The sequence below is a fragment of the Scyliorhinus torazame genome, chromosome 14, assembly GCF_047496885.1.
Source record: "Scyliorhinus torazame isolate Kashiwa2021f chromosome 14, sScyTor2.1, whole genome shotgun sequence".
Classification (NCBI taxonomy): Eukaryota; Metazoa; Chordata; class Chondrichthyes; order Carcharhiniformes; family Scyliorhinidae; genus Scyliorhinus; species Scyliorhinus torazame.
The window spans coordinates 208,553,852-208,567,132 of record NC_092720.1 but is presented as its reverse complement, the minus strand read 5'-3'; the positions used below and the strand labels follow the sequence as shown (position 1 = coordinate 208,567,132).

The 13,281-nt window shown below is 53.3% G+C and overlaps 1 protein-coding gene across 1 annotated transcript in view; it reads right to left on the bottom strand.

Annotated features, from left to right (window-relative positions):
* The window catches only part of LOC140390423 (zinc-binding protein A33-like), a 33,240-nt gene that overhangs the window by 2,463 nt on the left and 17,496 nt on the right, over window positions 1-13,281 (bottom strand). The window lies entirely within an intron of this gene.

The window sequence follows — 13,281 nt, the reverse complement described above, 5'->3', positions numbered from 1 at the left end:
AGTGAAAGTGAGGCAGAAGTGGGTGACGGAAAGCTGGAGGGTTTGAGAGTGTGGGAGCCGGATTACAGAGAGGTTGGGAGAGGGTTGGGAAATAGAGGGTGTGGCAGGGAGAACAGGAAGTGACAGGGAGTGTAGGAGGGTGTGAGAGACTGAGGTGGAGGAGTAGAGACAGCAGGTTAGCAGGGAGAGTGTGAGGGTGAGAGAGAGTGCCGAGGAATGAGTGCAAAAGTGGGAGAGTGTTAAAAAGAGAGGGGGGGGGGGATATTCGTAACCGAAAGAAGGTGGGAGGGGAAATGGGAGGGGAAGAGAGAGAGTGGGGGAGAGAATGTACAAGATGGGATGAGGAAGAAAGTGAAGGGATGGGGGATTGTGAGGGGGAGGGAGAGAGCAGGAGGAGGGGAGGGTGGAGGGAGAGAGTGGGAGGAGGGGAGGGTGGAGGGAGAGAGCAGGAGGAGGGGAGGGTGGAGGGAGAGGTATAGCGGAATGATGAGGGAAGAGGGAAGGAGAGAAATGGAAGAGAGAGTGTGGTTAGGTGGAAGATAGAATGGAAGGGGCTGAGAGAGAGGGTGGGAGGGGGACAGGAGATAGAGAGTGGGAGGGAAAGATGTTAGATTGAGCAGAGGGGACAGTGTGAGTGCATGGCAGGGAGAGAGAGATTGTGGGAAGGGCAGAGGTAAGGAGAGTGGATATGAAACAGAGAGAGAGAGCGTGTGTGGGAGTAATTGGCTGTGAGGAACAGGGGAGAGGGAAAGTGCAGATGGAGGGAAGGAAGGGGGAGAAGAGGGAGCGACCCCCGGCCAGAGGATTGCCCCCCCAACTGTGGCGGCGCTGGACACGGACCGCAGCCACCACGCGAGGTCCCTGAACACGGAGGAACTGCGCCCCACGCCTTTGGGAAGTCAGCCCATCGGGGGCGGAGATCGTCCCAACGGCGTGCGGCGCAGTCAGCGGGTCCGCCATTATTAAGGGCCGGAACATCGGAATAACTGCACCACCCCCGGTTTCGGGATGAACACGGATTCTCCAGCCAATCGCTGAACGTGATCTCGGCGTCGGCAATCGGAGAATCCCGCCCTGAGTGTTGACACCAACGGAGAATCTGTGGACTTTCACGTCAGTAAAATTGGTGCCACACCTGCACCGATTCTGCTACTATTAAGGGGCTCGCACCGGCACCACGTGGAACACAATCGATTCGAATGAAAAACGGTGTGGGATTCGCCGGGTCTGTGATTGACACTCGGGAGGCTGACAAGCTGCAGCCGCACAGAAACAATTCTCCCCCCACACACACCATCCCAGCCAACACGGTGGCTGTAAGGGGAGCGGCACCAAGGTTCACGGACACAGAGCTCGAGACCCTCTTGGACGCCGTGGAGGAGACTCGGGCGACCCTGTACCCCGGCCCGGGAAGAAGGCTGCCCCACCCTGTCCTCCACTCCCCCCCCCCCCCAGGAGAAGGCCGCACACAACCTCCGGACGTGGCCAGCGGTCCGGAGGAAAGGGAGGTCGCCGAGGTGGAGCTCGGCCACGACTGAGGAACTGACACTCCGCTGAGCTGCATTTCCCCAGGACACATGTGTGAACCCCCCCCAAACTCACCCCCACACCACACTCACCCCCACACCACCCTCACCCCGCACCACCCTCACCCGCACACCAACCTCACCCCCAACATCACCCTCAACCCCGCACCACCCTCACCCGCACACCAACCTCACCCCCAACATCACCCTCAACCCCGCACCACCCTCACCCGCACACCAACCTCACCCCCACACCACCCTCACCCCCGCACCACCCTCACCCCGCACACCAACCTCACCCCCACACCACCCTCACCCCGGACACCACCCTCACCCCCGCACCACCCTCACCCCGCACACCAACCTCACCCCCACACCACCCTCATCCCCGCACCACCCTCACCCCGCACCACCCTCACCCCCAACACCACCCTCACCCGCACACCACCCTCACCCCCACACCACCCTCACCCCCACACCACCCTCACCCCCACACCACCCTCACCCCCAACAGCACCCTCCCCCCCACACCACCCTCCCCCCCACACCACCCTCACCCCCACACCACCCTCACCCCGCACCACCCTCACCCACACACCAACCTCACCCCCACAACACCCTCACCCCCGCACCACCCTCACCCCGCGCCACCCTCACCCCTAACACCACCCTCACCCGCACACCACCCTCACCCCCACACCACCCTCACCCCCACACCACCCTCACCCCACACTCACCCCCAACACCACCCTAACCCCCGCACCAACCTCACCCCCACACCACCCTCACCCCCACACCACCCTCACCCCCAACACCACCCTCATCCCCACACCACCCTCACCCCCACACCACCCTCACCCCATACCACCCTCACCCCAACACCACCCTCACCCCCACACCACACTCACCCCCAACACCACCCACGCCCCCACACCACCCTCACCACCAACACCACCCTCACCCCCACACCACCCTCACCCCACACCACCCTCACCCCCACAGCACCCTCACCCCCAACACCACCCTCATCCCCACACCACCCTCAAACCCACACCACCCTCACCCCCACACCACCCTTGCCCCCAACACCACCCTCATCCCCACACTACCCTCACCCCCATACCTCCCTCACCCCCACACCGCCCTCACCCCCACACTAACACCGCCCACCCCCACTCCCCCCACCCCACCAGCGTTTATTTTATCTTGTGAGTTGCAGGACCTGCTGGAGGTAGGGTGGGTCTACCTGGCGTCCCCCGTCCCCAGCCAGTGCCACAGCCGGACCCCCCCCCCCCCCGTGACCGAGCAGTGATGGGAGCAGCTCGGACACCAGCCCTCAGCCCGAGGCCCAGGACACCCCAGAGCTCAGGTCGGAGGATGACACTGACTTCCCGTCACAGCGTCTCCAACACCCTCCCCCATCCCGGAGACACACACCTCGGTTGGCCATGTTAGTGAAGAGGCTCCTGGGACACTCTCTGGTGCTCAGCACACAGCTGACCCGGTACAGCAGGTGGAGGTAGGAGCACCCGAGGGGGAGGACGGTCGGAGGGCCGATCCCAGGGACTAGCTGCCGTCCAGATGGCTCTCGGGCGTCTGGAACAGACAGTCCCATCGATAGTGGAGATGCAGTCGCAGAGCCAGGGACTACATGAGGGGATGTCGGCGAGCATCCAACACCTGCAGGCGCAGGTGGAGGAGTCCAACCGCGTGCCGGAGCAGGAGGTGGTGCCGACCATGCCTGTCACCCAGGGCAACACCGCATGGGTGGGGTCCAGAGTGGAGGCATTGGGGCGATGGTTTTGGCTAAGGATCGGCATGCCCAAGGCCTGGGGCATTCTGTGCAGGCGATGGCCGAGGCCCAGGACCGGGTTTGCTGCCCCACAGGCGACCATGTCCCAGAGCCACCTGGAAATTGCAGCGGTGCTCCGGAGCATGGCCCAGTCACAGCGGGCCATGGCTGGGAACGTCAGCAGCATTGCCCAGGCCCTGGCCAACGTGGCGCAGACACAGAGGGAGGTGGCCCAGTGCCAGAGGGAGGTGGCCCAGTCCCAGAGGGAGGTGGCCCAGTCCCAGAGGGAGGTGGCCCAGTCCCAGAGGGAGGTGGCCCAGTCCCAGAGGGAGGTGGCACAGCAGCAGTCTGTTCTGGCGCAGTCCCAGATGGAGATGGTCCACTCCCTGTGCTCCTTGGATCTACCCCCGCATCTCCCCCCCATCCCCTCACCCCCGGCCCTGTCGGTCCCACAGTCCCAGCTCCTCAGCTGAGCTGCTGCCAACAACTGCTGCTCCCAGCTCCTTAAACTAAAAACAACTGAACACAAACTGTTGTTCACTGACCCTTGAGCTGACCTCTGACCTGTGACCCCCCATCAGGGTTCAGCCTCCTGCCCTGAGACAGGATCTGAATGTGTCAACCCTCGGGACATCATGAACCTGAAACGTTACAATCTCCAGTCAACTCAAAGGTCACTCCCACAGATGTTCCACACTGAAAACCAACACAAGACAATCTCCAGAATATATATTTCCTCACCTTCTCCATGTAATTAATATATTCTCTTTCTATTCTTCCTGCCTTTTTCCACTTATACTCCATCTACTAACTGAACTATCAACACATGGCATGGTGACACAGTGGTTAGCACTGCTGCCTCACAGCTCCAGGGTCCCAGGTTCAATTCCGGCCTCGGGTGACTGTGTGGAGTTTGCACTTTCTCCCTGTGTCTACGTGAGTTTCCTCCGGGTGCTCCGGTTTCCTCCCACAGTCCAAAGATGTACAGGTTAGGTGGATTGGCCATGCTAAATTGCCCCTTAGTGTCCAAAAGGTTAGGTTGGGTTACTGGGTTACAGGGATAGGGTGGGAGCCTGGGCTTAAGTTGGGTGCTCTTTCCAAGGGCCAGTACAGACTCAATGGGCCAATGGCCTCTTCTGCACTGTAAATTCTGTGATGAACATCACTTTGGAGTCGGGGAGAGTGTGAATGGACTGAGGGAGGATCGAGTGAGCTAGAGGGGACAGGGCATATGCTGGAGGAGAGGGAGAGACGGTTAGGGAAGCTGGAAGTGAAGGAATGGAGATTGTGGGGAACAGTGTGTGGGAGTAGGAGAGAGTGTGTGATTGAGGGGTGTGGAACAGCAGAATGGTGAGAGTGATGGGATGGGAGACGAGGGAAGGATAGATAGTGGGAGAGAGGATGTACAGGGAGCAGAGCATGTGTGAGATGGCGAGGAGAGAGCTGTGGGTCGTGGGCAGAAGGGGTGTAGATAGAGGGTAGAGAGGGCAGAGGAATGGGAGGCGAGAGAGAAAACTGCAGCGAAAGGGGAGGTGGCTGGCAGCAACTTCTGGATGAGTGGGAGGGCAGAGAGAATTAGGGAGCAGAAGGGGGGAGGAATGGAGGAATGGAGAGGGGAAGGGTCTAAATAGGCTAGGGGTGGGGAGAAAGCAGGGGAGGGAGACAGTGTTGGTGCGTTACTTTCTTAACTTCTGCAGTCTATGTGGTGTAGGTACACCCACAGTGCTGTTAGGAAGGGAATTCCAGGATCTTGACACAGTGACAATGAAGGAATGGCGATATATTTCCAAGTCAGCATAGTGTGTGGCTGAGAGGGGAACTTCCAGGTGGTGGTGTGTCCAGGCATCTGCTGCTCTTGCCCTCCGAGATGGGAGCGGTTGTGGGTTTGGAAAGTGCTGCCTAAGAAGCCTTGGCAAGTTTCTGCAGTGCATCTTGTAGACGGTACACACGGCTGACATTGTTCATTCTGGTTAAAGGGATTGCATGTTTGTGGAAGGGGGAGCGATAAAACGGGCGACTTTGTCCTGGATGGTGTTGAACTTCTTTAGTGTTGATGGAGCTGCAGATAAGCTGACAAGACACTGGCAGTGGGGGGGTCAAGAGAGGTAATGGAGAGTTCGAACTGGGTGTCACCTGAAAACTGTCCCTCTTTCTGTGGGTGAGCTTACTTAGTGGCAGCAAGTAGATCAGAAAAAGGAGACGATCATGGATAAAATGCTTGAGAGTCTCCGATAATAATCTTTATTGTCACAAGTAGGCTTACATTTACACCGCAATGAAGTTACTGTCACCACATTCTGGTGCCTGTTCGGGTACACAGAGGGAGAATTAAGAATGTCCAAATTACCAAACCGCACATCTTTCAAAACTTGTGGGTGGAAACCGGAGCACCCGGAGGAAACCCACCCAGACACGGGTAAAACGTGCAGACTCCGTAAAGAGAGACCCAAGCCGGGAATCGAACCTGGGACCGTGGAACTGTGAAGCAACAGTGCTAACCACTGTGCTACCGTGCTGCACCCCTAGGGTGCAGTATGGAGGTGGGAAATGAAACTATTGCTGGAGATACTCTGGCTGTGATACAATCAGCAAGTGTGGAACCAAATAAAGACAGTGCCACAGAGTCGAGCAATAGAGGAGATAGTTTGGATGAGAATAGTGGTGTTGACCATGTCAATGTTTGCAGAGAGGTTCAGAGGGATGAGGAGGGATAATGTATTATACCCGTTATGTGTGTCATTTATTAGGACCATTCTGCGCTGTGATCGGGATGAAAATCTGGTTGCTGTGGTTCAAATATCCATGTGCAGAAAAATTGTACATTTATTTCAGGAGTGATCATTTCTGGAAGACTTTGTAGAAGAATGTAAGGTCAGAGAACAATTATAAATACAGAGGGATCGAGTTTGGGGATTTTGAAGTGGGGCTTTGTAGCCACCTACGTTGGCCAAGTCCCGATTTAAAATGGTGAACGGCAAAGGCTGAAGGGAAATTCAGCCAACACAGGCAGAAACCAGCAGGTGCAGGTTTGCTGTGTATTTAACTCTGCAAAAGCCCAGACAGCATCGATACCAGTGACCATCAGCATAATAATGTAGCAGCCATCTACATACTAATGAGCAATCCCCAGGAACAATAGCAACATTTGGGACACACAAAACTAAGCCAGACTCCCCGGCGCCAGCAGGGTTAACGAAAAGAGGTTAACGAACACCTCAAGACCGCCCATCGATCAGGGAACCGCTCCAGTATTGGAGAAATCGAACCAAGCGATTGGAACGAAGTCCAATCACCTAGAACCAGGTACAGGGTCTGCCCCGAAAGGCGGGAAGCCCCTGGGGATTATAAAAGTTAAGCCCCAAGTTCAAATCATTCTCCTTGACCGTGTCACTCAGCAACACGAAGCAACCCCTGAGAGTGAACGGTCCAAGCTGCCACATCCCTGAAGTAAGTCTCAAGTCGACGCTCGCTACGAGATAGGCGCTCCTAGCTCCCAGTCCGTACCGGCTTTGAATCCCGCAGTTTCAGATTCCGAACGAAAGGCCATTTGTTCCCCTGACCTGGTGGGCCAGTCCGAAGTTAAGTATAGGCCTGTTAGTTGCAGAAGTAGCTTAGACGTAGAATTTGTGCATGAGTAGCAATTACTGTGTATAATAAATGTGCTTTGATGTGGATCTTACTAATTGGTGTGTTGAGTTATTGATCATTACTTGGACTTGAACCTCGTGGCGGTATCATAAAGATACCTGGTGGCTCGAGAGCAAAGGTTATAAAACAGAGCCAATTGAACCAACCAAAAGTTAGCAACATATTACTGGCAACATTCTGTTGGAATCCCGAACTAGAAGTGGCTTAAACTCTCCGGGAGAACCCAAAAATTTGAATTAGAGATCCAATTGGGAACAGAAAACCACAAGTGTTCAAGCAGTTCTCATCAATCCTCATAATTCGGAAGTGTGTGTATGCATGCGTAACTAACAGGGCTATAAGGTAATACTGATAGATTATTTGTTGCAACAAAACTGTCGGGAGTTTGTATTTCGGAAATTAGTGAAAGCCGTACCCGTAATTACAGCACCACCTTAGTCCCCCTGTTCCAAATTTAAAAGAACCATTCGAATAGGAAAGATGGCAATGCAGGCAATGCAGCGCCTCATGAACCCAGAGGAATTTGCGGTCGCAGTGACCAGCAGCAGTAGAGTAGGACAATGTCCCGTATGGGAGGAAGAAATCAGGAAGTATCTCAAAGGGAAAGGATGGCCCCTTTGGAGCGAATTCTGTAACAATGAGGAATCAGGTCCCGGGAGTATAGGACATACTTGGTGGGAGAACCTGAGCAAGATTCACAAGAAGAGCTTAGGGAAAGCTCGCAAGCTGATGGCAATCGTGTCCTGCTTGGCACAGTTGCAAGGCACAGAGGAGGTCGTTAGGACGCTCTGGAAAGAGGTAGAAGGCATACATCGAATGAGTAAGGTCGATGTCAGTGAGGTAGAAAGAGAGAACTTAGAGTTGAGGAGGATGTTGGCAGCAAAAGACGGAGAGGTGGAGGATGCCAAGTGGGCAGACCAGTCTTGCCTGGCGCACTTAAGCAGCTTCCAGTCCATATGAAAAGGCCTATCAGGACACGCAGTCCTGGTACGTGAAGAAACCGAGAAGCAGGTAGAAGCATTGCAGAGGCAGTGTAGTGACCTGAAGGCAGCGTTAAGAGCACTCCATGCTGCCACCACAGAGCAAAGACAAAGCTCACTAGACCACGCAAAGTGCCAGAAGCAGATTGCAGAGCTGCAATCTCTGCTTTCAGTCCAAAAAGGATTCCAGGAAACCTTTGGAGCAAAGTTAGAAGAGGAAGACGGCCCTGATTGGGAAGAGTTAAACGAGACAGCGCAGAGATATGTTCAGGGAACATGTGCGCAGGGAAAGCCACAAAAGAGAAAAGCGCCCCAACCCCCCACAGAGCAGATAGTTCAGGCTCCAATGAACCCAGTAACCACCCACCGCACAGCCACATCGGACAATACGGAATATTTGTATACCACCCCCTTAACAGTGACCCAATTATGGGACACGTGCGAGAAAATCACACCGTTCCTCCCCACCTCAGACCCCCACCATTTCTTTGCCAGAGTAAAGCATCAGGCGACCATGTACGGCCTGGATGAGTGAGAGCACGTAAAGCTCACAGTTTTGAGTTTAGACCCTTCGGTCGTAGCAGCCCTTCCCGACCCACAGAATGTAGGAGGAGGCACCCTTGCAGAAATGCATACCGCGGTCCTAGACCCGATCGGGTATAACGGGGGTGACCCCGTAGATGGCCTCAACAAATGCAGGCAAAAGAAAACCGAGCACCCCACAGCGTTTGCTGGACGCCTGTGGATCCACTTTGCAGCTCTTTTTGGAGACTTAGACAGCACCCATTTGTCCCGAGACAACATGGCCAAATGGACCCGCACCCTTATCTCCCATGCCACAGAAACAGGACAAAAAGCTTGTGCGAATTATGATCCCTCAGAGGAGGCTCATAACGAGAAATGGGTTGTATAAACATTGTCCCGCACCTGGGAGCAGTCTGTACAAAACAAACCCGCAGTTAAAAATCCAGAAGAAAAGCAGGCAGAAATAGACATACAAGCCGTTAAAACACACCAGAACCCCGCATGGGTAAATGAAGGAACGAACAGCCCCCACAAAAGTCACAGGAGTGTTACAACTGTGGCCATTTAGGACACTTTGCAAGAGAGTGCAATGCCCCACGAAAGCCACAGAGAGCCCAGCAGACAGGCACTCTCTGTAAGAATAAGACAGAGCCCATTCATAGTGTTAGCACCCGTTCGGCTCAGATGGACCTGAATGGAACGGACTGACGGTGTTCGGGCTCCCCCAGTTGGATCTGCGACACCCTTTGGGATAGGTCCGGACGACCGGTAGTTGCAGCGAAAATTCGGGGACAGCCCATCGAATTTCTATGGGACACAGGAGGGTCCCGCACCACAATAAATTCCTCCACCATGTTCCAGAAGGACACGTGGCCCACTACAGCCATTATCACCCTCAGCGGCTTTACAGGCCACTCACAGCAGGGACACATCACAGCCCCTGTACCCATTCAAATCCGCAACGTCACCACCAAGCACCCCGTAGTTTTAGTCAATCTACCCCACACAGCAGAACACATTCTGGGAATCGATTTTATGAATTCCCACAACCTATCATTTGATCCAGTCAACCAATGTGTCTGGAAAGTGGCAATATCCGCAAGAGCCCCGCAACGTTCAACTTAGGTGAATACACGAACAAAATTAGCGCAGTAGGCGAATTTTGGTTCAACCCGTCCACGCTTAGCACGGACAAGCAGGTTAGGGCAGTTTTACAGAAAAACAGGACAGCATTCGCGACCCGCAAACATGACTGTGGCCTAATGACTGGCTCCGTACAAATCACAGGACCTGACCCAAGACCCCAAAAACAGTATGGATTTCCCCAGGAGGCAGAGGGAGAAATCTCAAAGGTAATAGACAGATTATTAGAGCAGGGCATACTTAGATCAGTAGCCAGCACTAATAATGCCCCGATTTGGCCAGTGAGTAAGCCCGATGGATCATGGCGACTGATCATCAATTACCAGGAACTCAACAAAATCACCCCCGCAGCAGCCCCCACAGTAGCCACAAGTCCCGAGACCATGCTCAAGCAGGGACTCAATTCCCGATACTTCACGGTTTTGGATGTCAGTAATGGATTCTGGTCCACTCCATTGGCAAAGGCGTGCCAGTACAAATTTGCCTTCACCTTTAAAAACCAACAGTCCACGTGGACGTGCCTTCCACAAGGATTCCACAACTCCACCTCCATTTTCCACCGACAGCTGGCAAATGGTTTTGCCAAATTTTCTCGCCCCGAATGTCTGGTCCAGTACGTAGACGGCCTACTACTGCAGACAGACACCAAGGAAGAGCACATTGAGCTTCTGTCCGAACTCCTGGAACTCTTACACTCAATTGGTTGTAAAGTTAACCCCAAAAAGGCCCAGATTTTGGAAGATAAGGTGATATATTTGGGTACAATTATCACACACGGTAAACGTGAGATCGAGCATAAAAGGATTGACTCGATTGCTAAATTGCCCCTTCCCCAGAGCGTTTCAGCCCTCCGGTCGTTTTTTGGACAAGTTGGCTACTGCCGAAACCACATTGACATTTTCGCCATCAAGGCAGCGCCCCTCTCAGACCTCCTAAAGAAAGGAGTCACCTGGGAATGGCTTCCGCAGCATACGGATGCTGTGGATGCGTTGAAGGAAGCACTCATAGCAGCCCCCACACTACAAGTTCCAGATCCGCTTTCCCCCTACGCTATAGAGGTAGCAAGCACAGACCACACCCTTCGGCCATGCTCCTTCAGGAACGGCACGAACAGTTAAGGCCCGTGGCTTACGCCTCCAGAGTTTTAGATGCTGTGGAGCAGGGATTTTCAGCCTGTGAGAGGCACTTGCTCGCAGTATTCTGTGCAGTACAGTATTTTTCGTACATTACCGGATTGAACCCCATCACAATCCTCACAGAATACACCCCCCCACCCAACTTTTACTGGACGGATGACTCAAGGATGGTACAGTCAGTCAGATTAGAGCAGCTAGATGGACCCTTCTTTTGCAGGGACGGGACATCACTGTTAAAAGGACAAAGACCCACACTTTTTTAGCCGACAACCTACAGTACCCCAGAACCCCCCATGAATGTGAAATTATCTCTCCACACCACAACACAGGCCCCTTTATTGCTAAAACACCCCCCAGAAAGATAGGTAGTTCAACCCAGAGCCCCAAGCACACACACACGTGCAAACCCATAAAGATATATGTGGATGGATCTTCCACAATATTAGAAGGGAAGCGCACAACAGGATGCAGTATTTATGTCGAGGACGCGCAGGGACGCGCCGTAGAAGAAATAGCAATAAAACATCCAGGACACTTCGGCGCGCAGGCAGCAGAACTTGCGGCCATCACATACATAGTGGAACACCCAGATTCCTTCCCCAGCCCAGCAGACATATACTCGGACAGCCTCTATGTCTGCAACAGCCTTACGGAATTCCTGCCCCTGTGGAAAGCAAGAGGATTTGTTTCCGCAGATGGAAAACCCCTCCCCTCAGCCCCATTCCTCCGTCACATTTTAGAGAGAGCACAAAACCGGACGTTCGGGATAGTCAAAGTTCGAAGTCACCATCGTTCCTCCCCCCCATGGAAATGTAAAAGACAATGCACTGGCTAAAGCAGGTTGCAGGCATGGATATTTTTGGACACCCCCCGAAAGCGCACCAGTGAATGCAGTTCAGGTCTCGCAGACTAAGATCGAGGATTTAGTGCAGGCCCAGAAGCAGGACAGCAATCTCAGGGAGATTTTAAAAGGAAACTATCCAGCACCCTAGGAGAGGTTTAAGAATACGCTGACCACACAGGATGGTGTGGTGTTAAAAGACACCCTTTATGTGGTTCCTGCACAGGACAGGAATCAACTGATTTGTTTGTTCTATGACAGTCATGGACATCAGGGAATTGATCCCACTACAGCCCACCTCAGGCAGCTCTGCTGGTGGCTGAGTTTAAAAGAAGATGTTACTCACTACGTTGAGAATTGTCTTATCTGTGCACAGAATAATCCGGACAGATATGCCAAGAAGGCTCAACTCAGTCACACCCGACCCGTTAATGGCCCCTGGACTAACCTCCAGATTGATTTTATAGGACCATTGCCCCCTTGTAGGAATGCTTATACATATGTACTCGTGGTGATAGACGCGTTTACAAAATGGGTGGATGCATTCCCAGCCAGAACTAACACGGCAAAGACCACAGCCAAGATTTTAACCCACCACATCTTTGCGAGATGGGGAGTCCCTCGCAGCATTGAATCCGACCAAGATTCCTATTTTAAGGGACGTGTCATGAAGAACGTCCTCACGATATTTGGCATTACCCAAAAATTCCACATTGCATACCACCCCCAGTCGAGTGGTATCGTGGAGCGCATGAATCGGACCCTAAAATCCATCCTCAGAAAAATGGTCCAGCAAAACAACACCACTTGGGACTCAGTCCTCCCTTTAGCGCTGATGTTTTTGCGAAATACAGTTTCCACATCCACAGGTTACACCCCACACACCCTCATGACCGGATGCCCCATGAAAGGCACAGAATTTTTATTAGGTTTAGACTTGACCAGCCCCGAAGTAACGGCCCTCACCCACGAGAACGTAGTCAAACAATTAGTGGAAAATGTTAAAACGGCTCAGCTAGCAGCCGCAGTGAAATTGGGCACAAGAAAGAAACAGAGCAAGGCCTGTTTCGATAAGACAGTGCATGCGACTGAGTTCAGTGTAGGACAGCAAGTCATGCTCTCCGTATACAACCCCAGCACATTCCTGTCACCAAAGTACTCGGGTCCGTACTCCATTGCGTACTCCATCTCTGAGGAGCACAGGGCTATCAGAGATCTTCCTTCCGGATGCAGCCGAGGTCTGATTAAAGTAGATCACCAACTCTAGAGCAGACTTGACTCGATTGATGACCTTGGGCAGAATTCTGTTGTCCATGTTAAGCAGTGAAATGTCACCAATTTCTAAATCCTCTCTCTTCTCTTCCACTTGTAGGTGAAGGTGAGGAAGCCTTTCCTCATGGATTCTAAAAGCTTATCAGTCAGAATCAAACTCTCACACACTGATCCAGTCTCACAGAGTCAAACACAAATGACCTGATGAACTGTCACTTCCTCTCAAGGAGCTGGCAGTTTGTGTCAACTCGACCAAATTTAGTGTATTTTCTCGTGTCATCTAAGATTTCTGTGATAGAGGACAGTAAGGCTGGGGGGTGGGGGTGGGGGTGGGGGGTGGGGGGGTGGTGCTGTGGGCTTCATGTCACACAATCTGGCACAAAAGGATTTGCTGATCCTATGTCAGACTGCGATGATG